We start from the raw sequence: 16,937 nt of genomic DNA on the forward strand, positions 1-16,937 counted from the left end.
GTATTGTCTTCATATTTGTTTAAATTAGAAAGTAATACATTTTTAACAGCACTGTTGAGGTACAATTTGCATTTCATAACATTTCCCTTCTGTAAGTATAAAATTCATCGATTTTTGACACCTCTATAGAGTTTTGCATCTGCCATCACTATACAAGTTCAGAACATTCCCATCACCTCCCAAAATTTCCTCAAGCCACATTTGCCATCAATCAAATGTGTATTTTCAAATGTAGTGTGTTGATTACTTCATGTATTTCAAATAACTCATCATTAAAAGTAGCATAACACATTGTTGAATAGAAACTTGAAAAACATCAACCAAAATCTTTTGTTAAGTGTATTTTGAGGTTCTGTATACATACTTGATTAAAATCAGCTTATTTGCATCTGTTCTCTATTGGTAGTTTCAAAAAAGGGAACATACTGAACAGTTGATTTCTTCCTTCATATGTTCTTGGTGGGTGAATGTTGTCATGTTGTTCTGGGTGGGTTTTAGTTTTAAAAATTTTAGTTGGTTTTGGAAAAAATGTTCAGTTATACAAATGGCCATTTTATATGTCAGTCTGTATAGTACTAATTTCTGAGGGAATAAATCATACAAAATAGAATGAAGAATAGAAGTTAGACTATATAGTTAAATTAAAACATAAATATCAAATTGTAAATTATTTTCTTTATTAGGAGTAACTAAAGAGAAGAATGTATTGATCAACTGTGATATTAAATGTCTCAGACTTTAGAACAGTATAACAAGTATTTTAAAAGCTTTTCTTGTCTTTGTTCTACCACTTCATATTAAGATGCTGAATATAATATAGAAGTACATATTGAATATAAATATTATGTGAGCATATTATACTATTAGGTATCATTGGGCTTCCTCAAGTGATGTTTTTAACATACTTTTATTATACATACTATATACTATTATTATAGAAATTATTATTTCTGCTTAAAGGTGATTGTATGATTGGGAAATGCAGATATATTATGTGTAAATTTAAATATTTTTCTAAAAATGTATAACATCAGATGTTCATGAATTTTGGAAATAAAAATACATAATGCCTAGCTAGTTCCTAAGAGGTAGGCTATATCTTCTGTTTGTCAAAGTATTTACTCTGCATTATTGGTGGAGCTAACTTTTATTGAGGTTTCTCTGTTGCCAGGTACTTTATTACCAAGGTTGCCATCAGAACCGGGAATGACATTACTCACTATCAGGATTGAGAAAATTGGTCTGAAAGATACTGGACAGTGCATCGATCCCTATATTACAGTTAGTGTAAAGGGTAAATAACTGGCAAATTGCATTATGTTTTTTCTCATATGGGACAAAGTTTTTGACAGGGGATGATCTTGTATATGTGACAACTTACTTTAATGCATTCTATAATGAGGCAAAATCCTAGAAGAGATCATAACAGAACATAGTTCGAAAGACTTACAAAAAATATTTCCTACTTATACACTCACTTTTGCTTTTGAGTTTGTATAGATTTTTGCTCTTCAGATTCCATCTAACGTGCAGACTAAACATACACATTGTCCTTAAAAGCAGCTACAGCCTTCAGGATGTAGATTAACAATAGCACCCCTCACCTTCTCCTACCCAGTCTATATTCATTTCTCTCCACAAAGCCCCATGTCCTGTTTTCCCATCTCTCCTGCTTCAACCCCTTCTTCTTCCTGTGCTACTGAGGTATCTACTTAGGTGAGTCCTACAGAGGCAGATGAAAATCAGGGGACAGGGAAGTAGGGTGCGTCCATAACATCCATGCCCTGAAAGCAATCCCGTGGGATGATGATGTGATTAAGGAATAAATTATACCATTTTACAGAAATAACTATAGTTAGTACAAACGGCTTATTTTAATCTATAGTTTTGCACCAAAGGAACAGATTGGTGCTGAAATTAAATGGAGGAACTTTTATCAATTGACCACAAAGAAAAACATTTATTTAAAGAACAGAATCCACAGCACTAATACTGGTACACTTTTAAATTCCGATGTTACCAGTTATCAAATATATAGTATACTGGAAAATATTTACATTGTTTGATAGGCCATTTGTAAAACTGCATACTCATTCAGAAAGTATACTTAAAACACAAAAATATTTAATGATGTTGTAAATGTTAAATTACCTTTGCATATGTTAAACTGAAATATTTTTATGTAAATATTTTTTAATTATTAAATGTACTAAATTGTTTTTGAGCTTTTTGAGACACATAAATGAATAACACATAAACACTGAGGAGTTATTAAATGAGTCCATGTTGCATTTGACTAAACTGAGATTTTAAAAACCAGAAAATTAAAACTATATATAACGTACCATCTGGTTGTTGTAAATTCAGGGTATGTTGTAAACAGTATAACCAGAATTTAGATAATATATATGAAAAATTATTCATTAACAAAAGGGTTTTTGTTGGCTGTTCTCATCCATTTTTGGTTCTTAACAGGGAAATTATGATAAGGTTAGGTTTAAAGGCTTTTCTAAATAAGTCATACTTGATCAAAGTTAGAAATTGGTGGCAGAGCTCCATTGTGGCAAATTAAATACTCCAGATTTTTTTTTTGCATAGAAAAATATAGTGGGCTATTCCCTAAGAAAAACATGTTTGTTCTTTTTACCACTTCACTATGAAGATCAAGTTTTGTCCACTTGGCCATGTAAAGGCTTCCTTGTCCCCTTCATGAGGTCTCCTATCCAGTCTATATTCATTTCTCTCCACATACCCCATGAACTTCAACAACTGTCACATACTTGCTCACACCAAATAGGAATCTCTTAACCTGAGAATCTCCTCTCAGCTCTTTCCATGCCTCTTTAGGAACTGTAACCTTTGCAGTTTCTATATTTTCCGTCTGTATATGTGAATGCTCATAAGCAGAAACTTTTCTCCAGATCTGAATGGCATAGATTTAACTCCTGTGCAAGATACTCCTGTGGCTTCAAGAAAAGAAGATACATATGTTCATTTTAATGTGGACATTGAGCTCCAGAAGCATATTGAAAAATTAACCAAAGGTTTGTAATTATCAGTTACTGACTTCTTAAGGACACAGTACTTATCTGGGTTTGTGTTCATAGTGTACTTAACACAAGATCTTATGTCACATAGTTATGAATATTGACTTAAAGTCAAATCAATTTTTTTAAAATATGAGAATTAGCAGTTGCATTATCTAGTTGTGTAATAATGTGGTTAAATATTATTTGATAGGGAAGTTTTTCTCATAATACAGAGTTAAGGAAGCAGGTTCCCTAATAATTACCTTAAGACCTTTTAGGAACCTAATGATTACTTTCTAACAGTTAAATTATTTTTTTTCTTTCAATAAGATGCATTGGGTAAAAAGATAGTATAACTGGCAGTTAGTTTGTAAGAATATGGAAAGGACAATCTGGGCGTGGTTTTTTCAGGAGGGAGAGAAATGATATAAGGTAGAATTTTTTTTAAAGGAACTCTTAAATTTCTATTCTATCTAATATAGGTGCTTATTGAAACCATTTTTATAGGTACTGCTGATACTTAAGTAACCTCTGTTTTTCTTGTGGTATTTAATATTTTATATTCTTTGGTAGTTTATGATTCTACCTGTGTACATAACTTACATTCTTGCTATACAATTTTGTTGTACTTTGTAGAATTAAATGATATGGAGAAATGTCACTCAGACATGCTAGTACCAGAGCTTGGAGTGACAGCCACAGTGAGTTATCAACAGTTGTGTCATCAGACTGTTTGACACGTTACTTTGTAAAATCATAGGCTTCTGGTGACACATAAGAAATGTGTGGTCTCTGGCTTATGTTGTTTGTTTTAATTCCTTAGGTGCAGCTATCTTCTTTGAATTCAAACACTACAAGCTTACAAAAAGGTTTACCAGCACCAAATGTTTTGCTTTCATGGAGATGGATGAGATTAAACCTGGGCCAACTGTAATAGAACTGTAAGTGATATACATATAGGATTCATACTGTTCTAATGGTTACTAGTTCATGTTTCTTCTTAGTCCCTCTTATCGAGAATGTAACATTGGAGTAGATCAATCATCAAAGTATTTTAAATCTATTGTGGTTACAGATACAAGAAACCCACTGACTTTAAAAGAAATTGCAGTTATTGACCAAGAAACCACTTTATCTTCATCTACATCAAACTTTGCACAAGGAATGATTCTGACATGAGTAATGTCTAATTTCTGTTATTTTACCACTCAGTAGAAACCATCATAGCTCTGTGTAGCATATTCATCCTTCAGGAGGCAGGAAGTGAGCCGTACCTATAGGCCAGTGAGTCCATTGCAAAGCTGTACCACAGAACTAAAGTCCAGCACCTCATTGTTATGACTCCTTTGGATACAGGTTTATTGTAGATTTTGAAACTTGTTTTTACTTTCCTATTAATTGTGCAATTAATAGTCTATTTCCTAATTTACCACTGTTCCTACCCTGCTTCCTGGAACAATACTGCTGTGGTAGGTATGCTCATCTTCAAACTTAATACAGCAATAAGAATGTTCTAGGATTTACACATTTGCTCACTTTTGCTCCAATATGGTCTTTTGATTTGAATTAACTTCAAACTTTTGAATTGAAGTGGGTAGGATAGTACCAGATTGCTTTGAAAGGAAATTGGATTAGTTATGGTCTGTCTTATAGGCTGTTCCTTAGAGCTGGCCTAAATTCACCCTCATCTGATAGTTCTACTTAGAAATAGTGTGCCTTGATCAGATCAATATCCTATATGGGAGTGTTCCCCAGATTGTAGCTGTGATTTTTTTTTCCAGATGACCAGATTGTTTTTCTGAAAGTGAGCACATTTTTAGTCATGTTGATTAGTTGTTCTACATCACATTGCTATTGTTTCTAGGGTTAACATTAATGATTCTAGGGTTAACATTAAAACCATCTCTCTCAGAATAATTACAAATTTTGGGGTGGGTTTACGTCTTCTAAATCATGTCATCTAAAAAATTGAGTCAGATGCTAATGAGATACTTTAGGAACAACTGCTGTTTTTCTGACAACTGATTGTGAAACCTTAAAACCTGCATACCTTGTCTTTATAAAGTGATGAGTATGTGTTGAGAGCCACAGCCAAAGGGGCCCCAGCAAACTTCCAGCTGCCAGCAAGCTTCAGACTGCCAGCTGATGATTGGCTCACAGTGGCCCCAGCAACATCTAGCTGATTGGCTCCTCTGCGGTGATGTTCATTGGGCTGTTTCCCTGCCCTTCAGACTGCCAGCTGATGATTGGCTCACAGCGGCCCCAGCAACATCTAGCTGATTGGCTCCTCCACGGAGCTGCTCATTGGGTGACTTCTTTGGCTCTGCCCATGCAACCCAGCCAATCGGCCTCAAGAGCAGGAGGATTGTGGGAGGCTGAGAGGCTGGTGTGGGGGTGAGAGGCTTGTGGAAGCCGGTGGTGGCAGTTGGGCTCTGAGGGTTTTTTCCCTGAGGAGCTGTTTTGTTTGGCGTTTGTAGTTCTAAAAATAAAGTTAGTTTCTTTTTGACAAGTGGCTCCTGATTTGTGCCAAGCCAGACTTCGGCAAGTATGAAAAATCTGGAAAGATATTTTATTTTTTTTAATATAGGTACATATGACTGCCATTTATTTCCTATTTAGATATATTGACATTCATATAAAAATATGCAGGTCATTAGCCTATTATAATTTCACTATTTACATTACTTTTAACTTGATGAGACATAAATAAAACTTTCATAGTACACAAGGTGCATATTTGATACACAGAACATAAAGATTTGTGAGGAGCTTTTTTGTGGGTTACATGTAGAACCCACGTATTTTAATATTCACTATTTTAAATGAACAATGCATGAAGGGAATGCAATACTTGGCCTATTTTTAAACTAGTGTAAACCCTAATCATACCATCCATTTGCTTTTTAAAACAAATAACAGTTGTTTTAGCCCTTGTACTTCAAGAGATCTAGTCTTTAATTCTTCAGTTGTCTGTTAGGTCAGTTTTGTTTACTAGACTCATAAAACTATATGAGCCTGAAAGAATTATCAACCAAATTTAATCTTTTCTTTCATCTGGATTGGGTTAATTTCACAAGTGCAAACATAGTTCAGTCTACAGTAGTTCTAGGAAATGAAGAATTTGCCTTAATAAAATGTTCACTCAACTGAAACTCTGAGTAGTCAAAATTTCCAGACTGTAAACTTCTCAAGAGAAGGGCCTCATCTTCTCCATGTCATGTAAACTTTCCAAGGTGCTTGGCAGCAGTCTGTACCCTGTGGAGTACTCAGTACCTTTTTGTTTGATGTTACTGATGTTTGATGTTGCTCCCTTAAAATCTGCTATTAAAATGTAGCAAAACGGATACATTGTTCTTTCTGTTCTCTCATACTATAAAACATGTATATCAAAGTGATAATTTAAAAAAAACAAACCTTTTTTTTTTTGGTTGTAGATGGACACAGTACCTTTATATTTATATGTGGTGCTGAGGATCAAACCCAGTGCCTCACATGCAACCCCAGCCCCTCAAAGTGATAATTTATATGAAGAAACATTTAGCATCCTTCACATAAGAATGCTTTTTTTAACCTCTATTTATTTATGTGGTGCTGAGGATTAAACCCAGGGCCTTGCCTGTGCTAGGCAAGTACTCTACCACTGAGCCACAACCCCAGCTTCCACCAAAGAATGGGGTTATATGAAAAAAAAAAGAGGATGCTTTGTATGAATGTCTTTCATCAGCATTAAACAAACTTAAATTGAACATTGTCATCAGCTTAGCTTTAATTCAGACCTGAATGACCAAACCTCCCCCCCCCAAAAAAAAGGTGATTTTATCTTGAAGCAGTTAACACAAAGCAATCTGTATCTCACAAATTAGTTGTTTAAATTTACTTTCTAGTGTGGGAGGAGATGAGTTACTGGACAATAATTACAACTATAGCAATAATACTTTCAGGTTGAAACACTACTGCTTCACAAATGAAATGATTTTAGTAACTAAATTCAAACACAACTTGCTGGAGAGGACTTCTAAAACTTTTGAGATACAAAAGTATACTTGAATCAAGGGACAGTATTCTCTACACAACCTGTATATGGGCAGCTACCTTGGGCTTTGCTACAGACGTGGTACAATCAATCAGATGGATGTAAGGAGAGGCAACTATGGGTGGGTTCAGAACTGCTCAGATAAACTACGTAGAACGCATTATAACTTACTAATAGAATAAATACAAAAAAGGCTTTAGAGGGAAAACTACTGTTGCTTTGAATAAAATAATAAATCTGCCTTTTCTTGAAAATCTATCTTCCTAGCTGACATCACCTTTATTTAAATGCTATTTTAAAATTAGAAGTTAAGTAACTTCAGCATTGCCTTGTGTCCTGTAGAGATTGAAAGATACATTCAAAATGTGTTTGTGACTTAAAATTTATTTTACATGGTTAAAAATGGCATAAGCTATTATATGGTTTTCCTCTTACACACAGCTGCTGCTTCTAATATTAAATGGAGGTTATGTAGATAGAATTTGAGTCCTTTAGGAAGAATTCATTTTTATTCTGAGTTATCTTCAGTAGTTTAGAGATTTTGTTTCACAGAGATTTTGTTTCACACTGAAGCTTTTGCCCCTATTTTGAGAATACTTAGGGGACATAAAAAAACAATGATATGTTATGTTCTAGGTTTCAACAATCCTATTACTTTCTAGAATTTAAAAGAATGGAAGAATATGGTCTAGCAGTAAACAAAAGTATCAGGCTTTTATAATTTTATTTAAATCTTAAACCTCTTAAAATGTACTGTTAAAATTGCCGTAATTAAAATTACAGTTCTGGAGAGCTAGTTCTTAGAAACATTGTTTTAAAGACAGTAGTTACAGATCCAGGACTTGCTTTAATTGTTTTTTAAATAAAATATGTTTGAGTATCTATCAAAAAAAAGAATTTAATTCAGCCCGTAGTTGCTGAGTAAAGACATTATAAGCCTTAGAGTTTCATTCATTCTTAGAGGATTATACTTTTCTAATTTTTTTATCATATTCCTTGAAAATCAGTGGGAAGGTATGAAAAAGAGAAGAGTGTGTTGTGTACATTTTTAAAAAGAAATTTCCTTATTTTTTATAGACACAACATACCACCTTATATTTTACTGTTAAAATGCAATAATGGCAAAAGCAGTAGCTCTTGCTACTAATGTAAACTCATTCTCAGAAAAGCATTCTCACATGGACAGTGGTTAGAAAAAAGTACATGAATGTGCTACAAAAATAGAGCCACAAGACTTCTCACAAGTAAAAGAAATCCTCTGTAGAAGTCCACAGTTGACCAAGGTCCAGCCTCCTTAACAGTGAGCAACAGGGAATATGCTGCCAAGTCACTATCTTCAGTTCTGAGAGTGCGTTTACATGCTTCCCCAATGGCACAAAATCTCATGACGATCCAATGAATCAACAGACACTTGGGAAATATTAATAAACAATTTTTATGAACTATTATAACAAAGAACTTCAGCAAGAAGGAAAATGATGTTTATGATCTTTGAGTAAACATTTTTAGCCCAACAGTCTCTGCGACCAGATATTGAAAGAGAAAAAATATCAAGCTTATAAAACACCATTTCTCTGTTATCAACTGGAATACACTAATAATAGGATAATGGAAATACATGTTCTTAAAGCATTTCCACAGGAAATGTCCATAATTATGACATTCTAAATCATTTAGCAATTGTATATGCTACATTAACTAAAACAAAGGCATTCCTTATTGCACATTTTTAAATTGGAAGGATACTCTAGCTTAAGTGGGGGATATTTAGGGGGAAAATATTTTGGCTCAAAATGTATACTGCACCAAGGCAGCTTCATTCTGAAAACATAAACCATTTAAAATAAACTTTTATATTTTGAAGCCAATAATCCTTTAACTCTGACTAAGTGTCAGAGGTTAATTTTATGGGCCCTGTTTTTAAGGCCTGTGAACAGCCCTCACTACTCTTGAGAATTAGGTGGAGTTTCATCTTTAAAGCCTGAAGGCATTAAGTCTTTTGCAGCAGGTGGTGGCCCATAGTCTTGGGGACCATGAGTTGGAGGTGGTAATGGGGCACCAGGAATGAAGTACTCTCTTGGGCCAAATGAGCCTAAAGGTCTAAATGGTGCTGGTGCAGATCCTGGAAAAAAATCACGAGGGTCAAAAGGCAAATCCCATTTTCCAGGTGTAACACCTGGTGCATATTCTCTGAAGCCTATTGGTGGATGCATACCAGGACCTGGAAAATAAAAAGGAAGTTATGTAAATACCAGAAATTTCTGAACTAGGGTGATTTCAAGTATGTTAATATAGTCTTTAATTTCTCCCAAGCCTAGAACATCAGCTGGTGAACATCCTGACTTGCCAGATGAGGCAAACTGAGATGGAACAAGTTTAGGTTATAGCCTTTGACCAACCAGCCATGAAGCAACATATTAAGGATTTAACATGGCTCTACCTAGCTCCAGGCTTGTCTTTTTTCTTTCCCTACTATATAATTGCAGAATTATTTCTATCTCACAAGAGCTCCATTTATATTTGGAAGTATTACCATGACAAGATGATAGATTATGAAATAAGAACTTTACTACATCAAAGAAATTTTGATAAAAGGAAATCTCACTATCTATTACTGTATCCATTAAAAATTCATGAAGTATTTCAGCATGGACTTTACACATGCCATCAGAATCAAGGTGCACGCATGCCCTCCTGGAAAAGGCCTTCCACAGCCACCTAATTAAACCAGGAACATTTATTAGGTAACTGTTAAATCCTCTTTAACACTTCCCTCTGACTTTTTTCAAGGTAAGGAGGGTTTGACTTTTCCTTTTCTATATTCTATAACCTACTGCTTATGCTTCCATTATGGGTGATTACAAACTTTATGTTATAGGATTTTCATATCTGTGACAAAATTTTAAGTTATGGCATGCGTCTCATCCACCTTTCCATCTATTGCAGTGCATATCAACAGATTTTCAACAAACATCTGCAGAAGTAATATTTCTGGCTTTTCTGTATATAGCCCCTTATCCTTGTCTATGAGAGATAGCTATTGCCTATCTCAGTATAAGATTATGTAGTGTCCCATATGTCCCAGAAAACTGGAGAAAAAGTTAAAATGTACTCAGCTTTATCCTTTCATTGTTAAGATCTGAGATAGCAACCAACTGTTTTAGCAAGCAATAGAAGTGGAAGATGAATGTGATTTATAAGTCAATCACTACTGTTCAGATCATCATACCAAATGGTGGAGGAATTGGCCGAGGCCCAAAAGGCCCACTGAGCTGAAGTGGCGGTCCATACCAAATGGGAGGTGGTGGAGGCCGTCCCATCGGGGGTCCCATGAAGGGTACCCCTGAGAAAGGAGGGGGCCCTTTCATAGCCATATGAACCTGCAATTTAAGATTTGAAAGCAGTTAAAAGTTTTAAAATTCCTATGTATTAAGACAAAGTACCAATACCTATAAAAGCTAAAACCCAAAACCTGTCCAGAGAACACCATCAGTGCAACAAAACTCTACCCACCCCTCCTGTGTATTCCCACTGACAGCTTACAGAAGTTGGAAGGATGCCACAAGAGGGAGCAGTTTGTTACTGATTATATCTGCACAGGAAAGGGAAAGGCAAGAGGACTGGCAGGGGTTATTAACAGAGGTGATTTCTGACCAGTATGTCATGCTGTATTCACTACAATCTATTTCAAAGGGAGTCCCCCCATCCCCATCACTTCCCTTTCATCACAATAGCTCATTACTTCCATATTAAGAATGAACAGAATAAAATGAAAAATCCATTCTCTACTCATGTAATAATAGCTACTATTCTACTATATCTTCAGTAAGTCTTTCATATATTATTCAACCTCTGAGATCTTTAAGTAGACTGTCTTGTTTTAAATAAGAGGGAACAAAAGCAAATGGGATATCATAATTTATTGAAGGCCACACTGCATATTAAAGAACTCAATCCCAGGTTTGCCTCCAAGCCATGCTTTTTCCACCTCTACTCCTCTCTAACAATGGGTCTTTGCTCTCTTTTAAATCTTCTACTACAAAGGGGTTTGGGGTCTTATCTAAGCTGCCCTTAGATTTCTCCAGAGATGTATATTCCTGGAATATATATACACTGGAACTTGAGAAGTATTTTCCATCACAGTGCTATATACACAAATTAGGAAGACAAGCCTTTAATATTTACTTTCATTTACTGTACACCATTTGAGATATTGATTTATCATTTCCTATGAGTAGTGGGTTTGAAACTAAACAATTAAAAATTTATTTTATTATAGAGCTGCAGAAGACCTACTAGATATAATAGCAACACAGTTACAAGAGAATACACTTATGTGAACAAATGAGACCATTTCTTGGGACTGGCTCAAGAGGTCATTTCAGATGATCATTGTTTCACAGAAAATCTGATACCAATCTAATTCAAATCACTCAAAATAGGGTTTGCACAAATGGAGGAATTCTTAAATAACATTCTTCCAAACAAAAATAAAAATGATGAATTATATAATTTATAATGAATTTACTTTGCCTTAGAACATTCAACACAAAACACCATATAAAGTTAGAGTGATAACTTTTCACATTCTGTAGTTCATTATAGTTGTACACACTTAAGCAACATTCCCAAGTTAAAGAGAAAAGTAAGCTCAATATTGCATGCAGTTTAAAGCAAACAAGATCAGTGTCATGCTCTGAATATCCTTCCCATAAATGCACAGAATAAAACCCAATTCAGTTCTCAACCTCTAAGTACTTACTCCAACTGGATGCTCAGTCAAAGAAGTAAGGGTGGAGACTGAGGGGGTCTCAGGTTCTTGGGGAACAGTTTGCTTTTTAAAAAACAAATGGGATAGTACAAATAGAACACAAAGAAGGATAAAGCAAAGAGCAAGTACTGTAGGAAAGCTACATGTTCCTGCATGACCACATGATTCACAGTAACTACAGAACTTACCTTGCCCTCATTCGTCACCTTAGCTGGAGAAGAACTTCTGGAGCTGCTGTTCATGTGAGCTGGACCACATCCTGAGTCTGTTAGAGATCAAAGAATGGATTCAGACTATTCTAACATGAAAAGAATAAAAATCCTCCATCCACAATTACAGATTCTTTGAAATTACTTGGTCCCTTTACCAGAGGCAACGGGTTTCCCAGATGCCTCAGAAGACCAGTACGAGGTAAAGGTCCATCCATTGACCTTGGGAAAGAAAGATCAGAGCCCTTGTATGTATTTTTCAGAAGAAATAAACCACTGGTGGACAGGTCAGTGTTCAACAATAACTAGAAAGCAACATGAAAAATGGGTTGCCCAGGGGTTGGTGTCATAGCTCAGTTGTAGAGTGTTTGCCTAGCATGTGTGAGGCACTGGGTTTGATTCTCAGCACACATTTAAAAAATAAATAAAGATATCATGTCCATCTACAATTAAAAATATTTTTTAAATGGGTTGCCCAATACGTAAATCACAATTTATGAAGAGACTTAAGTAAAATAAAGAACTGCCTTGGGTTGATAGAACAGGAGATTAATAAGTACTGGTCCTAAACTTTAAGCTATAGACTTAAAGTATGTGTAGGCTGGCTTTTCTTTAGTCTGTATAACCTGACTTCCAATCTTACCAAGACTACAGTCCTATTTAGAATTTGAAATAAGATTCAGTATTTCATGTTGGAAATATGTATGCTACATAAAGTTTAAGGCTACTTTTATAATATTTGGGAAAGGAACACCATAGAAATTTAATTTAAAGATAAAGGTTTACACTTCGCAGTGTAAAATTTAAAAGAAAAAAACAATACAGGGACCTCCAGGAAAAAAAAAAAATGTTTTCTATTCTAGAACAGATTTTCCAGAAAACATTCACTAAGATAAAGTAAGAAATTATCTTCTATATATTGTACAGGCCCAAATTCAATGTTTTCATTAGAATATTCAAAAGGGGAAAAAAAAACCATGAAGTAGTTTACTATAAAGCAACATGTGAATGCTCACCAAATCCGTTTCTAGGCATATCTTTTTGATTAAGAGTAGCAGAAGGAGGTCTCCCAGCTGGCTCTGCTGTCAGTGGAGGGGAACATTCTCCACCACTCATGGGGGATGGACCAAAAGAGCCATTATGGCTCAGTGGACCTAAAGACCTTACTACTTTAAGGCAGCCTTCTCCCTGACACCAACCCTCACCTCCTGCTTTAGCAAATCATTCAGATTATTTCATAACCATTACACACAGAAATAAAAAGTAATTTACATACATTCTGCACCAAGAAATAAAATAGCTCCTTTTACAAAGTGCCCCCTACCTCTCTGAGGAGGATTTTGTAAATCTGGTCTTCCCAGCATAGGTTTTACAATCCCGGGTTCATCTTGACGCACTGCGATCTTTTGGGTCATTTCCAATAGTCTTGAATATTGAGAAAGAATGGACTGAATTATGAAACAGCAATCTATTCCTTCATAGATAATATCTAGCATAACCTTAAAACACTATAAAACATACAGGAAGATACCAAAATCACATACTTCTGTCTCAAATTAGCAACTTCCCTTTTCTCTTCAGCTATAGCTCTTTCTGCAGAACGAGCTTTGAGCTATTAAAGAGAAAATATTCAAATTCAGTTGCAGTAGGCTATGCACAAAATAAAGAAAAGGGGGAAAAAATCTTACCCAATTATCATGAGCTTTCTTCTCATGCATAGCAATCTGAAAAAGACAATACATTAAAAAATATGTTTTTAGGGACTCATTATAATAGCCTATAATTGTCTGTATTAGATATCAAGAAATTCTGCAACTACAGGACAGTATTAATTACTACCTGGTTTTTAAACGAGTGCTTGGTTTTCTGTAATGCTTCTTCCATCTCTTCAATTCTCCGCCTAAGAATTACAACAATTGAATAACATTTGAAACATTTCTGACCATTTTCCCTTTATTCCATCAGCTATACTTTTAAAGACTTTATCATACATAAGAAAAACATTTCTATAGTTATATGAATCCAGTGTGATCAAAACTAATACTACAGGCCAGGTGCAATGCCACATGCCAGTAATCCCAATGATTGGGAAGCTGAGGCAGGAGGATCACAAGTTCGAGGTCAGTCTCAGCAATTAAGTGGGAACCTATGCAACTGAGACCCTGTCTCAAAGTAAAAAAAAAAAAAGGTCTAAGGATGTAGCTTAGTAGTAAAGCACCAAAAATAAATAAATAAATAAATAAAATAAAATAAAGACCCAATACTAATAACTTCTTTATCATTTAATTGCTAGAGATTCTGAATGATAAATTATAATTTCCTTAACTGTTCATCAGTGTTTTCTCAAGTAATTCTGCTAGAAATATCTTCCTCCTTAAAAATTTTTTTCTTTTTTTCAAATTATATCCATAAAAGATTTCCAAGGTCTATCAAATGCCACACTTTTGTGGGTCTTGATACATCACACAGCAAACTGATTTCTTAAAGAATTACTACAACATACAAAACCCCCAGAACTGTTTGCATTGACCAAGTTCCCTATGGTCTTGCCCATTGGGTATAAGTAAATTTTTGTTAACATTTTTCATTTGTAAAGTTGAAATTTATTTTTTCTCCTGTGTGAATTGAATGTATTCATATCCTCTCGTTATTTATACTTCCATGCTATTTTCTTCTATCTACATAATGTAAAAAAAGATTAAAAAAGAAAGCCACCACTAGTTTATTAGACATTGACACCCTCCTTTAGAAACTGAACTCACTTGTAATTTTTAACTTCCTGTACAGCGGAAACCACCTTTTCATCTGCAGCTGACAGCTGCTGCTCTTTTTCTAGTCTCTCATATTCTTCTTGGCTCACTTTCCTAAAATAAAGCCAGTTATCAAATCAAAAGTTTCTCTCTGTGAATATCACTTCCCACAATTCTATAAAATGCTTAGGCACATAAAATAGGAATTCAAACCTGCAATTTCGTAAATCAAACTCTGGCAAATCACTTACATTTTCTAATTTTTCCTCTTAATTCTCTATTTACCAGTAAATAAAATAAATTTGAAAACAACATGTGCCCCAAGGGCAAGTCTCCTGTGTGTAAGATAATAAAAACTCACTTTACTTCAATGTGGAAGATCAGGACTGATAAACCTAACATAATTAAACATATTAGGATAAAGCAAGGGATAATTCTTTTCTCGTTTCTGCCATGGGTAGGACACTAAGTATATCTTTGTCATGGAGGAACTCTTTTCTCAATCCAAGACTGGTACCATAATAAAGATATAGTCAATCAAAGAAAAAATCTTCTAGAATATGTCTTTTAGCTATGCAATTAGCCACAGAACATTTTTCACACTTTAGATATATATTTCAAAAGAATTGCAATTAAGCAAAAAGACAAATCTGAGTTTTGATAATGTCTGTCAACCAGAAAAAGAAGCCAAACTGACCCACGATCAGAGTATTATCTACTGACAAGTTTTAACTCTGATCATGAAACTCAAGATGTTCATCTACTGAGACAAAGGTAGCCACATTTAATGATTTTAAAAATACTATTTTCTGCTATCCTTGTACTACTTTAGCCATAGTTCCAATTCAAAAGATAATTAACTTGAAACTTAATTTTCCATAAATCAGAAGAACTATAGTAAAAAAGGATTATTGATACCAAATAGAAAAAGGGGATTATATATTCTTATATAGCTTCTCATTTAATTCTTCAGCAAGTATTTTATGAGTGGCTATAATATACTAGTTACCTTGTAAGATGCTAAAGAATAAAAGAGCTCACTGTTTCAGGTATAAATGACGCCTAAAGGAATATAATAATTTTCCCCACTGGCTTAAGAAGGAATATGGAGAAAACTGAATCTTGAAGGACAGAGAGAATTTTGTTTCCAATTACCAAAGAGTTAGTCTGAGAGCACTAAGAACAATCAAAACATCTTTATAAGAATATAAAATTGTGTTTGAAAGGATACAAGCTAAAAAGGCAGTGAAGATATATGTATGTGGCCAAGATCCATTAGAAAAAGGAATCTCAGAATTACAAGTAAAGCTGGCACTTTAAGGTACTTTTCTCCTAGGTTTACCCACATATTGAAGATAACACAAAGATATAATGAGTCTGAACTAAGCCTTCATCAAATTCCTGGGCTTAGAGGAAAAAAGAAGTGTTTGGGGCTACAAATAAAGGGACCCTTAATAAAAGCCCTAGCCTTTGAGTTTAGATTAGAAAGTACTGCACACTTAAGTGATGAACAGGCAAAAAATCCAAAAGTAACAATACTGATACATTGAAAAGACAAGTCATTTTTGAATTATCTTAATTGCTGACTAAGTTTGAAGTGACAATCTTACTCAAGTAACCTCAACACTTTTCTATAAGAAGATAACTTCATCTTAGTCCTCAAATTTCATGTATAATTATCACAACAATGTTAGCCAATCAAAACTGACCAGACACTCCATAAGACAAAATTCTGTGAGAAAAAATCCCACAGAAAAGGAAACCACCTAATGGGGTTAACCGCACATGTTTTAAAATCACTGTGCTTTATATAGTCAAAAAAGTAAAGTCAAGATTATGAATTTCAGGTCTGGGAATATAGTTTAGTTGGTAGAGTGCTGCCTTGCATGCACAAGGCTCTGAGTTCAAACCCCAGCACCACAAAAGAGGAAAAAAAAGATTATGAATTTTGTCAAAGGATTAGAAACTATAAAACCAAGAAATAGTTGGGTGTGGTGACCTACATACAGTCGAAGATACTTGGAGGCAGAGGCAGAATGATGAGATTAAAGATAGCTTGGAAAGCAGTAAGACACTAGTCCCTTATGAGAAAGAGCAAGGAGTCTGGGGAGGTAGCTCAATAGTAGAGCACATGGCTCAAGGTCC

The 16,937-nt window shown here is 34.7% G+C and overlaps 1 long non-coding RNA gene and 1 pseudogene across 2 annotated transcripts in view; one reads left to right on the plus strand and one right to left on the minus strand.

Annotated features, from left to right (window-relative positions):
* Positions 1-1,251: 1,251 nt before the first annotated feature.
* LOC144372710 (uncharacterized) lies at positions 1,252-4,405 on the plus strand. The gene is made up of 3 exons (XR_013432625.1): positions 1,252-1,294; positions 2,922-3,044; positions 3,853-4,405. It is a non-coding gene; the product is annotated as an uncharacterized LOC144372710 (long non-coding RNA).
* Positions 4,406-8,478: 4,073 nt separating this feature from the next.
* Positions 8,479-16,937, minus strand: part of LOC144372711 (transport and Golgi organization protein 1 homolog) — a 161,557-nt pseudogene continuing 153,098 nt past the window's right edge. The window contains exons 26-33 of the transcript XR_013432626.1: positions 14,805-14,906; positions 13,882-13,942; positions 13,731-13,766; positions 13,587-13,654; positions 13,367-13,467; positions 12,022-12,098; positions 10,292-10,442; positions 8,479-9,283 (exon numbers count right to left, since the gene is read on the minus strand). The product of XR_013432626.1 is annotated as a transport and Golgi organization protein 1 homolog (transcript). The remainder of the gene's footprint in view (positions 9,284-10,291; positions 10,443-12,021; positions 12,099-13,366; positions 13,468-13,586; positions 13,655-13,730; positions 13,767-13,881; positions 13,943-14,804; positions 14,907-16,937) is intronic.

The sequence above is a fragment of the Ictidomys tridecemlineatus genome, unplaced genomic scaffold (assembly GCF_052094955.1).
Source record: "Ictidomys tridecemlineatus isolate mIctTri1 unplaced genomic scaffold, mIctTri1.hap1 Scaffold_148, whole genome shotgun sequence".
NCBI lineage: Eukaryota > Metazoa > Chordata > Mammalia > Rodentia > Sciuridae > Ictidomys > Ictidomys tridecemlineatus.